The sequence below is a fragment of the Chroicocephalus ridibundus genome, chromosome 2, assembly GCF_963924245.1.
Source record: "Chroicocephalus ridibundus chromosome 2, bChrRid1.1, whole genome shotgun sequence".
Classification (NCBI taxonomy): domain Eukaryota; kingdom Metazoa; phylum Chordata; class Aves; order Charadriiformes; family Laridae; genus Chroicocephalus; species Chroicocephalus ridibundus.
The window spans coordinates 86,618,446-86,632,479 of NC_086285.1; the positions used below are offsets into that span (position 1 = coordinate 86,618,446).

At 45.4% G+C, this 14,034-nt stretch overlaps 1 protein-coding gene across 12 annotated transcripts in view; it reads left to right on the plus strand.

Moving 5' to 3' along the window:
* The window catches only part of CDH18 (cadherin 18), a 582,930-nt gene that overhangs the window by 366,882 nt on the left and 202,014 nt on the right, over nucleotides 1-14,034 (plus strand). For 8 of the 12 annotated variants that reach the window (XM_063326107.1, XM_063326119.1, XM_063326115.1 and 5 more), the window contains 2 exons: nucleotides 1,979-2,068; nucleotides 4,347-4,426. The exons of 1 other annotated variant lie outside the window; for it this stretch is intronic. The gene's annotated coding sequence lies outside the window, so the exon portion shown is untranslated. The remainder of the gene's footprint in view (nucleotides 1-1,978; nucleotides 2,069-4,346; nucleotides 4,427-14,034) is intronic. 3 more of the 12 variants (XM_063326108.1, XM_063326117.1, XM_063326112.1) reach the window with 2 other exon arrangements.

Here is a 14,034-nt window from a genome sequence, read left to right on the forward strand (position 1 = left end):
CCAACTTGACCTTAAGCGTTTCCAGGAATGGGGAATCTACCACCTCTCTGGGCAACCCATTCCAGTGTTTCACGACCTTCATTGTAAAAAAATCTTCCTTATATCTAGTTTAAATCTTTCATCTTTTAGTTTAAAACCATTACCCCTTGTCCTGTCACAACAGGACCTGCTCAAAAGTCATTCCCCATCTTTCTTATAAGCCGCCTTTAAGTACTGAAAGGCCACAATAAGGTCTCCCCAGAGCCTTCTCTTCTCCAGGCTGAATAACCTCATCTATCTCAGTCTGTCTTTGTAAGAGAGGAGTTTCATCCCTCTGATAATTTTTGTGGCCCTTCTCTAGACCCATTCTAACAGGTCCACGTCTTTCCTGTGCTGAGGGCTCCAGAGCTGAACACAGTACTCTAGGTGGGGTCTCACCAGAGCAGAGTAGAGGGGCAGAATCACCTCCCTCAAGCTGCTGGCCACGCTTCTTTTGATGCAGCCCAGGATGCGGTTGGCCTTCTGGGCTGTGAGCACACATTGTCAGCTCATGTCCAACTTTTCATACACCAGTACTCCCAAATCCTTCTCCTCAGGGCTGCTCTCAATCCCTTCATCCCCCAGCCTGTATTGATACCGGGGGTTGCCCCGAACCACATGCAGTACCCTGCACTTGGCCATTTGAACCTCATCAGGTTCACATGGGCCCACTTCTTGAACTTGTCCAGGTCCCTCTGGATGGCATCCCGACCCTCAGGCCTGTCAACTGCACCACTGAGCTCTGCGTCATCTGCAGACTTCCTGAGGGTGCACTCAATCCCACTGTCTATGTCATTGATGAAGATGTTGAACAGTACTGGTCCCAGTATGGACCCCTGAGGGACACTACTTGTAACCAGTCTCCATCACTGAGCTGTTGACCCCCTGGATGTACTCATTTCCCTTTTCTATTCATCTTTAGGTGAAAATTCACTGACACAATTGGTTTTGTGTGATGCAAAGGAGAACTAAATAAGATACAACAACTTTTCTTTTCCCAAAGATATTTCATTGTAACCCTTTGCAAAGGGATAGGGGAAATCAAAAGCCACAGAAGAAATTTATAGGTTTTTTTATATAGAAAGTAAAATGTGGTTAGCTTTGAATGCTATAGTAAATGAAATGCAGAGTTTTTACATTCTTTCTGTCTAGAAAAAGGGATTTGGAATTTCTCTTTTCAAATCAATGCCCTTATCAATTGGAATGCTGCAAAAGCACTGGGACTGTAGGACTGTAGCAGCATGGCACTTTACACTATAAGCTTCTAATTTTATTGCTGAGATTTTTTCTATTACCCTGTTTTGCGGAGTAATTAGTTCCGAGTATTGTCTCCAGCTTCATATGTAATCATTCAAATATTCTTCAAAAGGCATTATTAACATATTTTTTAAATATTTTTAAATTGATAGTTCTTGACATGTAAGTTTAACTCACTGTAGCCTTTTTACCTCACCTTGCATATTTCTATCCTGAATGTTCCCATAAAAAATTTAAATACATCCTGTATTTAAGAATTAACATGAAATCATTTGGATTGAGCCAGCAGGGGAAAGTGAGCAAGGGAAGAATTTGAGAAAGGCAGCCGTTCAGTCAGGTACTGCTTGATATTTCTGTGGAAGAAAGGGGTCTCATAGCAGCTCTCACTTGTGCTGTTCCCTGTGATCTAATGGTAAAGCCGGTTGGTAGCCCCATGGCCTTACTTCACCTTTTCCTTTTCTGTTGGTGATTTGCAATCTCCTTCCCTTTTATCTCTCCATGAGTTCTAAACAAGAGGATCGAAAATGTTTTGGCCTTTCTATTCCTTGACCTTTTTTTCCCAGGTCTCTTCTGCAAAGTTTGTAGTGCTAATATTTTATTTTTCGTGGATTAGCCTTGGGAACCAGAGCAGTGGAACCACCATGTCCTGGTTTCTGCCCCTGCGACATTGTCTCCTGACTCCGACTCTGTTTTTGTTCTGCAGGACTTGAGCGCACACAGAGATGCCTAGCGGAGCAGCTGCACTGGCAGGTGTCATTCTGGAGATGAGAAAGATGAAATTAATTTGAAATAGGTGAGGAAGGGAGACAAATTAAGCACTTGATAAAGTACTCTGTCTTCAGAAAAGAAACATTATTTTTTGTTACAGGATCTCTTGTCTCTAACCAGAGGTTTATTGCAGTGCAAAAATGTAAATGATAATAACACAAATTTTTTTTAAAAAAATACTACTCCCTAAGAAAAACAAATAAAAAGCTATTTTCTTGATAAAATTTTAATTGTAGCGTTGAGAAGTTTAAATATAATACTAAGGATAATTTTTTTTTCTGTGAAAATAAAGAAAAACTTTGGGAAGTAAGTTGGTGGCTAAGGTACTTGGAATGCATTGGATATTAGAAAAACCTATTTCACGTTCTGCTACAGCTGTCTCGCTGTACTTCTGCAGGTTGGTTGGTGTCATGGGGAGTCTGGGGCTGGGTCAGTCACCAGAAGAGTATCACTCCGCTGACTAACATAGGTTTTCATTTCTGCATTGTCTGGGTATCGCCAGAGGACAGCTGGGGCAGGGTGTGCGTGGGGGTGGGGGTATGATACAGTCGTGTTATCAGTATATTGTGCATGTTCACACCCACTGAAGCCACAATGCCCCTGCTCATGGCCGTGGTCAGCACCGCAGGCTTGGGGGAGAGGCCATTCGGTGCCTGCAGTGGTGGTGGCCCAGGCCTGTTGGGCGTCCCCGCTCCCCCGCAGAGGTTCACCCCCGGGCTTCGCCTGCCGAGAGGCCGCTGCCCCCTTGTTCATCGTTTTACACCTGGGTGGTTAGCAGGGGCCTCATTGATCACATCAGCCCCAGCCACTCTCTCTGACTTTCTCCACATCTAAAGCCAATAAGCAGCTGTTAGGCAGCTTGCTGCTGCTTTCTAGTCTCCTGCCCCGAAGGCATTGCAAGGATGTGAAGTCGGTAGCAGCTCATCTGTGCTTCTCTCCCGCACGTACCTATGCTAGTAGAGTGGGCAGACATTGTTCAGACCTCATTGTATCCTAGCGCTGCCTTCAAGTAGATTTTACCCCATGACATTTGGCGTGCCTCATTTTTCTGTTTGTAAGATGGAGATAATGGCTGTTTTCCTTCAGAGAATGCTTCTCTTCAAAAATACATTTTTAATACATTTTTACCTATGGAGTACAGGGGCTCTCCCCTAGCAGTCTGTAAGGAGTGGGCATGTGTAGCGCAACAAGGCTCTTCATGTAGTCTCTCAGCATCACCACCCACTGATACGAATAGGCAGAAATTCTGTAACTGGCAGTGGTTGTTTAAAAGCTGTGTCTAGTGTTGACAAGAGGTACGAGAATGCCGCTGACTTTCCTTTTAGAAAGCAGACTGTTCTTATTTCATGTTTCAGTTGTGATGAGTTTTACATACTTTGTGAAACAGAACTGTGTTTAGCGTGGTGACATCTCTAACATATTAGGTCTGAAATGACTGTTTAAACTTTAATTTTCTAAGATGCTATCTGGTGTCTTGTAAATGAGGCTTACTGTAAATCATAGATGCTTCATCATGCTAGTTTTATAGAAATAATTCCGACATATTTGATTTGTGTTAGAATTGCAATTATTAATAACTGTGTTGAATGGACAGTGTTAGCACTGCATTGCTTGCTGATACTGATACCTTTGGGAAATGTTAAGTCAGCAGCAGCTATCATGTACTTCAGAAAATACAAGGTTCTTACAGATGTCTTTTCAATTGCAATTTGTCCAATGGAAATTTGCAGCTTTTGTATTAAAAAAAAAATAAATTAAAAAATTTTTTCAAAAAAGTTAAATTCCATATTGAGGGGGCAACATATTTTGACTTTTGATTTGAAAATCAAAAATAAAATAAAAAAAAAAAACCAAACAATGATGTGATACTAATATGGTGGTAGGCGCAAACCCTGACCAATCCTTTAATACAGTAGACCAATGGAGAAGGCATTAGGAAAAAAAATTAACTCACTGTTGAAATACTCATGGTTCACAGTACCGTAAAAAGATAGAAAATTGAGCTAATGTGAAGGCGATGGATTTGCTTCTTCAATATTTATTTATATATTTTTAATGTCATTGCCTCTGGTGATTTTTTTCTTTCTTGTTGTCTAAAGATGTTAGCCGTATGCCCCACCACAGTACTCTTGTGAAGGGATTTCATGTTCAGATTCTTATTATAGCTGTTATGAGAAAAAGTGTTAATACCAGTGTTACCCTGCTTTTTACTTCCTCTGAAAGAGACTTTTTTAGTAAAGTACCCTCTCCCTCAGTTCCTTGAATTCTGACATGTGTGGGGGTATTCTGTTTCTGTCTCCCAGCAGCTAAAGAGGCAGTAGGTTTGATTTGGCAAGGCATTTGGAAAAGGAGGAGTGGAGAAGTGCCCTGTAAACGCTGAACAGTAAGTGCCTGTTTTACCTGCTATTTTAGCCACAGAAGTAAGTAGGATACGCAGATGGATTGGTATGAAACTTTTATAATATTGAGAAGCATATAAAATTGTGCACACATGGAAGTCTAAGTATTCTGAAACTGAAATACTTTAAAAAAAAAAAAAGGCCAAGAGATCTGCTTGGATGTAATTGTGGATCAGGTCAGGCGCAGTGTTGAGGTATGTCGAGTAAATTATTGAAAGCGGAAACTGAGAACTACGTTAAGTGACATTCTGTTAAATTGATTCGGATACTAAGTAGTTTTAAATATTCAATATAGGAAGTCTCTAAAATTAGAGGGCGCAGTTTGGATGTGTGCACACAAATCTGCCCTTGAAAACTAGGAACTAATTGAATAAAGACATGCCTGTCAGCTGTATTTGCATGCTACTAAAAATGCCACTGTTTTATAGCATAAATGACTGTCAGCTTTATTTGCAGCATGCTTGTCTGTTAATTCAAATGCTTTTTTGAATCATGTCAGATTAAAATTTCTTTTTCAAAATGCAGGTGATAGCTGCTTTCTATTTCTCCCCAGGAGAAAAATACTTCTACAGCAGAAAGCAATATATAATAATGAATCTTACAGGGTAGATTTAGATGTGAGAAGTTTAACTGGAACACTAATGTATGAAGCTCAGGCTTAGAAATGTTTAGACATATTTGCAAGTGTATTAAGCGCTTAAGCTGTTGTTTGAGGACAGTCACAAAAGAAAAATATTTAAACTCTGCGCCTAATATACAATATCTTTAAAACCTTCACAGTAAATGAAAATTTAAAAATGAAATTTTTGCTTTTCTTAGAATTGAAAATATGAAAGCAGCTGAGGCAGACGTTCATACTACTCTGGTTTAGTTTTATTAGCTTAGGAATTAGAAATACGGCTTTAATATATTGTAGTGGGTTTTGTTTATACACAAGTGAAGGGAAGGAGAATGCCACAAGATCTCCCTGACTCTGGGACAAGCTGCTCTTTGCAGCTTTTTGAATGGACAGAATATTGATCCTTGTAGAGCAACAAACAGCAGGCTTGGGAAGCAAAGGAACAGTGTTGTCTTTCAGTGGATGGAAGGAGTGTGGAGTATTTTTTGTGTGGATGTAACTGGAATGCAGATTGGACATGGTCAAACCAATCTTCTTGTTCATTGCTACCAGATGCACGACTCTCAGCTGTGTTCCTCTCTCCTTTGTGGTACCATGTCTGATGCTCATTCATTTCCTTGGGAAGCAAGTTGCAGCACAATAACCAAAGCAAGACTGACTCAGATAAAAAGCTGAAGGGTTTTCTGTCCATTAAGTGGGATAGATTGAAGTGAGATGGCAGGGAATGAGAAAAAAAAACAAAGCAGAGGAAGCAGACCGCATATTTCGATAGCTCTGGAGTGTTGGAGGAAATCATCTGTCTTGCCTAGCCACAACCTTCCTCCATCCATGAAATTTAGATTCAATACCACTGTCTCTGGGGGACTGCACACCTCCTTCTGCCATCTCCTTAGGCTTTGGGTGGAAGCTCACTTCAACTGCTGAATAATGAATACTGGTTTGCTAGAAAGGGAGGACGGAACTGAGAAAGTGAGAGAATTGATAAATTACACAAATTATAAGGGTTGTAAGCTAATAATAGAAGATTGGGGGGGGTGTTAATAAATATTTCATACTTTAGGAATGACTGTAATAATATAGGCCATCTCCTGTGGTTGGTAGGTGTATGGCTTGAGAAATTATCTGAAAACAAGTTACCATGCAAAAATTATTGCATTATTTTATTGGAAATCAATGCCAAGGCTGTGTGGTAGACAGCGGTCATTGAATTGTAAGAATGATAGAAGTAAAAATAAAAGCTTTCAATAAAATATTGGAAAGAATTATGAAGATGATAAGACTTCTAAACTCTTTGCCTGAATTTTGGAGGCAATAAGATAACTGATGACCTTATTGTTAGAAATAGAGAATCCAATTTAGATTACTGGTACAAATCCTGCCTAATCCACTAGGATCAGAAAAGTTGCTACCTAATGATTTTTCTACATATTTGGCACTAATTATTCTCTTATTTTAATGGAATAGATGGGAGGAAGTACCTGTGTTGTGGGTCTGAAGGATGTCTTCTCCTGTATTTCCAGAAACCACAACACATTTGAGTGAGCTTGCGTCAGGGATTAAGAAATATTACTTTGACATTTACATTACTTTGACTTTGACATTACTTTGTCCAGTTCTGGGCCCCCCAGCTCAAGAAGGACAGGGAAAGAGTCCAGCGGAGGGATATAAAAATCATCAAGGGACTGGAGCACCTCTCTTATGAGGAAAGGCTGAGAGACCTGGGTCTGTTTAGCCTGGAGAAGAGAAGACCGAGAGGGGATCTTATCAATGCTTATAAATATCTAAAGGGTGGGTGTCAGAGGATAGGGTCAGGCTCTTCTTAGCAGCGCCTGATGGCAGGACAAGGGGCAATGGACACAAACTGGAACACAGGAAATTCCATCTCAACATGAGGAAAAACTTCTTTGAGGGAGCCAGAGCACTGAGTCAGGCTGCCCAGAGAGGTGATGGATTCTCCTTCTCTGGAGATATTCAAAACCCAGCTGGATGCATTCCTGTCCATCCTGCTCTAGGTGACCCTGCTTTGGCAGGGGGGTTGGACTAGATGATCTCTGAAGGACCCTTCCAACCCCTACAATCCTGTGATTCTGTGATTAGTTCTCTGGTGCTTTATTTATGCATATGATGAGGTTCGAGGTTTCTGAGACTATTAAGTCAGTGATTGTCGTGGTTTAGCCTCAGACGGCAACAAAAAGCCACGTGCCGCTCGCTCGGGCCTTCCTAATACAGGAAGAATCAGAAGAAAAAGGCAAGACTCTTGGGTTGAGACAAAGGCAGTTTAACAGAACAGCAAAGGGAACAAGCAAACAACACTAACACGGACAGAGGCATATACAAACACGATTACGGAACCGCCGCTCCCCGCCGCTCACCGACCAGACCCGGGACGCCCCAGCCCGCTCCAAGCGGTGACTTCCTGCCCCCTCCCCTGGCAGCTCAGGGTAGGCATGGCTCACATGGCATGGAATACCAGGAAAAATTAACCCTATCCCCGCCGGAACCAGGACATTATCCACCCCTTATTCCATACCATCTATGCCATGCCCAGCTGGTTTCAATGAATTGCCACCACTTTCCCCTGTCATATATATATATATACATATACATATATATTCATGCAGATATAATGCCCTTAGTTTATGGGCCATCCCTCCAAAGTGTCCGTTGAGTTCTTTTAATCCACGGCTTTGGGCTCCATCTGTTAGAACAGTCTCTCAGGGCAGGTGAGATGCTGGGTGGTGCTGGTCTGTTGCATGCTGTATTTTTCGGAGCTTGTGACTGGTGTACCCAGTGTGGCTCATGCTCACAGTCCGTGGGCTGAAGATGTAGATCTTGAGGAAGCTGCTGGGTGCCAGCTGCTGACTTATCCCATCATCCCTGTGACTTACTTGTAGTACAACTGATAGCAATTATAGCATTGAGGACATACAGTGACAGTGTTACTTAGCAATTAACAGCACACAATTTGATTCATTGGCTATTCTCGCCCAAAATCAGATCCCCATGAGGTACACATCAGACTTCCCCATCCTGCCGCATCACCCACCAAGTGCACCCAGGTCCTTGGGCAAAAGCAATCCCACGGATGGGTTTGCCTTTGCCTGAGGCAGGACTAACCCAGACTGTCTTCCCTAGCACATTCTTCATGTGCACTACGGGGACTTTATCCCCTTCTACAGTACGTGGAAGTTTTGATTGGGCAGGGCCAGCCCGATTGTTAGATCCCCTGGTGTTACCTAGCCAGGTAGCTTTTGCTAAATGTGTATCCCAGCGTTTTAAAGTCCCACCACCCATTGCTCTCAGTGTAGTTTTTAACAATCCATTGCATCGTTCTATCTTCCCAGAGGCTGGTGCGTGATAGGGGATGTGATACACCCACTCGATACCATGCTCTTTGGCCCAGGTGTCTATGAGGCTGTTTCGGAAATGAGTCCCGTTGTCTGACTCAGTTCTCTCTGGGGTACCATGTCACCACAGGACTTGCTTTTCAAGGCCCAGGATAGTGTTCCGGGCAGTGGCATGGGGCACAGGGTATGTTTCCAGCCATCCAGTGGTTGCTTCCACCATTGTGAGCACATAGCGCTTGCCTTGACGGGTTTGTGGCAGTGTGATATAATCAATCTGCCAGGCCTCCCCACATTTATATTTCAGCCATCGCCCTCCATACCAAAGAGGCTTCAAACGCTTGGCTTGTTTGATTGCAGCGCATGTCTCACATTCATGGATGACCTGTACAATAGTGTCCATGGTCAAGTCCACCCCTCGGTCACGAGCCCATCTATATGTCACATCTCTCCCTTGATGGCCTGAGGAGTCATGGGCCCACCGAGCTACGAATAGTTCACCCTTATGTTGCCAGTCCAGATCCACCTGAGCGACTTCAATCCTAGCGGCCTGATCCACCTGCTGGTTGTTCTGATGTTCCTCCGTGGCCCGATTCTTCGGTACGTGGGCATCTACATGGCATACTTCACAACCAGATTCTCTATCCGGGCAGCAATATCTTGCCATAGGTCAGCAGCCCAGATGGGTTTGCCTCTGCGCTGCCAGTTGCCCTGCTTCCACTGCTGTAACCACCCCCACAGAGCATTTGCCACCATCCATGAGTCAGTGTAGAGATAAAGTACTGGCCATTTTTCTCGCTCAGCAATGTCCAAAGCCAGCTGAATGGCTTTCACCTCTGCAAACTGGCTCGATTCACCCTGTCCCTCACTGGCTTCTGCAACCCGTCGTGTAGGACTCCACACAGCAGCCTTCCACTTTCGATGCTTTCCCACAATACGGCAGGACCCATCAGTGAACAGGGCATATTTCTTCTCATTTTCTGGCAGTTTATTATATGGTGGGGCCTCTTCTGCACGCGTCACCTCCTCCTCTGGTGACATTCCGAAATCCTTGCCTTCTGGCCAGTCCATGATCACTTCCAGAATTCCTGGGCGACTGGGGTTTCCCATTCGAGTTCGCTGCGTGATCAGTGCAATCCACTTACTCCATGTAGCATCGGTTGCATGATGTGTGGTGGGGACCCTTTCTTTGAACATCCAACCCAGCACCGGCAGTCGAGGTGCTAAGAGGAGCTGTGCTTCTGTACCAACTACTTCCGAAGCAGCTCGAACCCCTTCATATGCTGCCAATATCTCTTTTTCTGTTGGAGTGTAGCGGGCTTCGGATCCTCTATATCCCCGACTCCAAAACCCTAGGGGTCGACCTCGAGTCTCCCCTGGTGCTTTCTGCCAGAGGCTCCAGGTAGGGCCGTTCTCCCCAGCTGCGGTGTAGAGCACATTTTTAACATCTTGTCCTGCCCGGACTGGCCCCAGGGCCACTGCATGGACTATTTCCTGTTTGATTTGTTCAAAAGCTTGTCGTTGTTCAGGATCCCATTTAAAATCATTCTTCTTCTGGGTTACTTGATACAGAGGGCTTACAATTAGACTGTAATCTGGGATATGCATTCTCCAAAAACCCACAATGCCTAAGAAAGCCTGTGTTTCCTTTTTACTAGTTGGTGGAGACATAGCTGCTATTTTGTTGATCACATCCATTGGAATCTGACGGCGTCCATCTTGCCATTTTATTCCTAAAAACTGGATCTCCTGCGCAGGTCCCTTGACCTTACTTCGTTTTATGGCAAAACCAGCTTTCAGAAGGATTTGGACTATTTTACTCCCTTTCTCAAAAACTTCTTCTGCTGTGTTTCCCCATACAATGATGTCATCAATGTACTGCAGATGTTCTGGAGCTTCACCCTGTTCCAGTGCAGTCTGGATCAGTCCATGGCAAATGGTGGGGCTGTGTTTCCACCCCTGGGGCAGTCGATTCCAGGTGTATTGGACGCCCCTCCAAGTGAAAGCAAACTGTGGCCTGCACTCTGCTGCCAAAGGGATTGAGAAGAATGAATTCGCTATATCAATCGTGGCATACCACTTGGCTGCCTTGGACTCCAGTTCGTACTGGAGTTCTAGCATGTCCGGCACGGCAGCACTCAGTGGTGGCGTGACTTCATTCAGACCACGATAGTCTACAGTTAGCCTCCACTCTCCATTAGATTTTCACACCGGCCATATGGGACTGTTAAAGGGTGAGCGAGTCTTGCTGATCACTCCTTGAACCTCTAGTTGACGAATCAGCTCATGGATGGGAATCAGAGAGTCTCGGTTAGTGCGATATTGCCGCCGATGCACCTCTGTGGTAGCAATCGGCACCTGTTGTTCTTCGACCCTCAACAACCCCACAACAGAAGAATCCTCCGAGAGACCGGGCAAGGCACACAACTGTTTAACTTCCTCTGTCTCCAAAGCAGCTATGCCAAAGGCCCAGCGGTACCCTTTTGGGTCCTTAAAATACCCTCTCCTGAGGTAATCTATAACAAGGATTCATGGAGCCTCTGGGCCAGTCACAATGGGATGCTTTTGCCACTCATTCCCAGTTAGGCTCACTTCCGCCTCCAGTACAGTCAACTCTTGGGATCCCCCTGTCACCCCAGAAATACAAATGGGTTCTGCCCCTCTATAGCTTGATGGTATTAAAGTACACTGCGCACCCGTGTCCACTAGAGCCTTATACTCCTGTGGGTCTGATGTGCCAGGCCATCGAATCCACCATTGGTCCCTATTCACCTTTCCATTCCATTACTGCCAGTGAGTTGGCATATGACGATGGTGCGCTCCGTACAAACTTCTGCCACATGGGCCTTGTGCATTGCACCTCATCAGGGTCTGTGGGTAAGTCGGCATTGTCCAAGTCATAATAAATCATCTCCCGCATGGCTAATTCTCTCAGGTACTGGATACCTCTTTCCATGGTAGTCCACTTGCTTGGCTGACATACAACATCCTCACTGAAGGGGTACCTCTCCCTCACGCCTAACAGGAGTCATTTCCAGAGGCTGAGGGCTTGGGTCTTTTTCCCAATTGCCTTGTCAATGCCGCCTTCCCTAGACAGGGATCCCAGCTGCCTGGCCTCCCTACCCTCTAATTCCAGGCTACTGGCCCCGTTATCCCAGCACCGGAGCAGCCAGGTGACAATGTGCTCGCCTGAAAGTCGGCTAAAATCTTTTCACATATCCCGCAACTCACTCAAGTATAGGGATCGAGTAATTATCTCTGGTTCTGCCTCTTCCTCCTGCTCTCGTGATGACCCTGGTTCATCATCATCTCTTACTAAGCGAACTGATTTCTTTGTGTACTTCTTCTTCTGTATGGGGGCAACTGATACCGGCACGGGTTGGTTCCCTGGTTCAGTGGCAGTGGCTGCTATGGGGGTTGGAGTAACTGCAGTGGCTGCCGCAGGGGTTGCAGTAGCCGCAGTGTCCGTCGCAGGGGTTTCAGTAGCCGCAGTGTCTGTCGCAGGGGTTGCAGTAGCCGCAGTGTCCGTCGCAGGGGTTGCAGTAGCCGCAGTGGCTGCCGCAGGGGTTGCAGCAGCCGCAGTGGCTGCTGGTCTGGTTTCCATCTCTTCCCCCTGAGGGTGCTGCATAATTCTGAGCAGTGCCTGGTAGATACTGGCCAGGGCCCAGCACAGCGCGGTGAGTTGTGCCTCTCTAGAATAGCCACAGCATTTTCCCTTCAAATATTCTACCACTTTATCAGGGTCCTGTAATTTTTCAGGGGTGAAGTCCCAGACCATTGGAGGTGAGAAGTTCTCTAGGTACCTGCCCATGCTCTCCCACATGCCGTGCAACCCCTGACTATCCAGCCTCGGAGCAGATCTCCGGGTGGTAGTCTTAAATAGTTGCTTAACCCTAAACAAGACCTGGAACGTATTCAGGAGACATAACACTAGGAACACGCTGGTTTGAGTATCCCAAGGGTATTCAAAATTCTCAAAAGTTGTCATACCTGACCCAAAGGAGAAAAGGGAGGCAAAAGAGCTGGGGAAAGTGTCCCCCCTGTTTCCCCCACAGACTGGATGTAATTATTAATAAATTCTGAGAGACAGTGCCCAACGTACGGACAGGACAGCAAAACCACATAAACACCCCACAATAGCTGTCTGAACAGTGATGTTATCATATCATAAACAGATATCGCACAGGACAGCAGAATGATAATCCTCACCCCTCTTCCAGACATGGTAAACAGCATCGCAGGGAGTACATAAGCCATATAGGAATTTATATAACACAGCCATGAGAACAAACCAAGCAACATGGTGACCAGCGACTATTTGCCTAATAAAATAAATGCATACAAAAAATCTGTTTTTCCACGTTCTAGTTGGATTCTGTTGTTATCTCAACCCTTCGAGCCCCACGTTGGGCGCCAAAAAGGACTTGTCGTGGTTTGGCCTCAGACGGCAACAAAGAGCCACGTGCCACTCGCTCAGGCCTTCCCGATACAGGAAGAATCAGAAGAAAAAGGCAAAACTCTTGGGTTGAGACAAAGGCAGTTTAACAGAACAGCAAAGGGAACAGGCAAACAACAACAATAACACGGATAGAGGCATATACAAACACGATTACGGGACCACCGCTCCCCGACCGGACCCGGGACGCCCCCGCCCGCTCCAAGCGGTGACTTCCTGCCCCCTCCCCCGGCAGCTCAGGGTAGGCATGGCTCACATGGCATGGAATATCAGGAAAAATTAACCCTATCCCTGCCGGAACCAGGACAGTGATGAACACTTGTTCTGATGGTCTGAAATTGTGCAGAGTGGGAGTATATTGACACTACTAGCACATAACATGGCTGGCTTAACATGAGCCAGCAGTGTGCCCAGGTGGCCAAGAAGGCCAATAGCATCCTGGCTTGTATCAGGAATAGCGTGGCCAGCAGGAGTAGGGAAGTCATCGAGCCTCTGTACTCGGCACTGGTGAGGCCTCACCTCGAGTACTGTGTTCAGTTTTGGGCCCCTCACTACAGGAAAGACATTGAAGTGCTGGAGCGTGTCCAGAGGAGAGCCACCAAGCTGGTGAGGGGTCTGGAGAACAAGTCCTGTGAGGAGAGGCTGAGGGAGCTGGGCATGTTTAGTTTGGAGAAGAGGAGGCTGAGGGGAGACCTCGTTGCCCTCTACAACTACCTGAAAGGAAACTGTAGAGAGGCAGGGGTTGGCCTCTTCTCCCAAGGGAATAACGACAGGACCAGAGGAAATGGTATGAAGCTGCGGCAAGGGAGATTTAGATTAGATATTAGGAAGAATTACTTTCCTGAAAGAGTGGTCAGGCACTGGAACAGCCTGCCCAGGGAGGTGGTGGAGTCACCATCCCTGGAGGTATTTAAGAAACGTGTAGACATGGCTCTTCAGGGCATGCTCTAGTGCCCAAGATTATTGTTTGTGGTGGGGTGTTATGTGTGGGGTTGTGGGTGTGGAGTTTAGTAGGTGGTGTTTTTTTTTTTTGTTGTTTTTTTTTTTTTGTGGTTGGACTCAATGATCTCAGAGGTCCCTTCCAACCACTAAGATTCTGTGATTCTGTGATAACAGTCACTATGTTTATTTAAGAAATACTGACAAATGAAGATGAGCCATTGTTATTGTGTG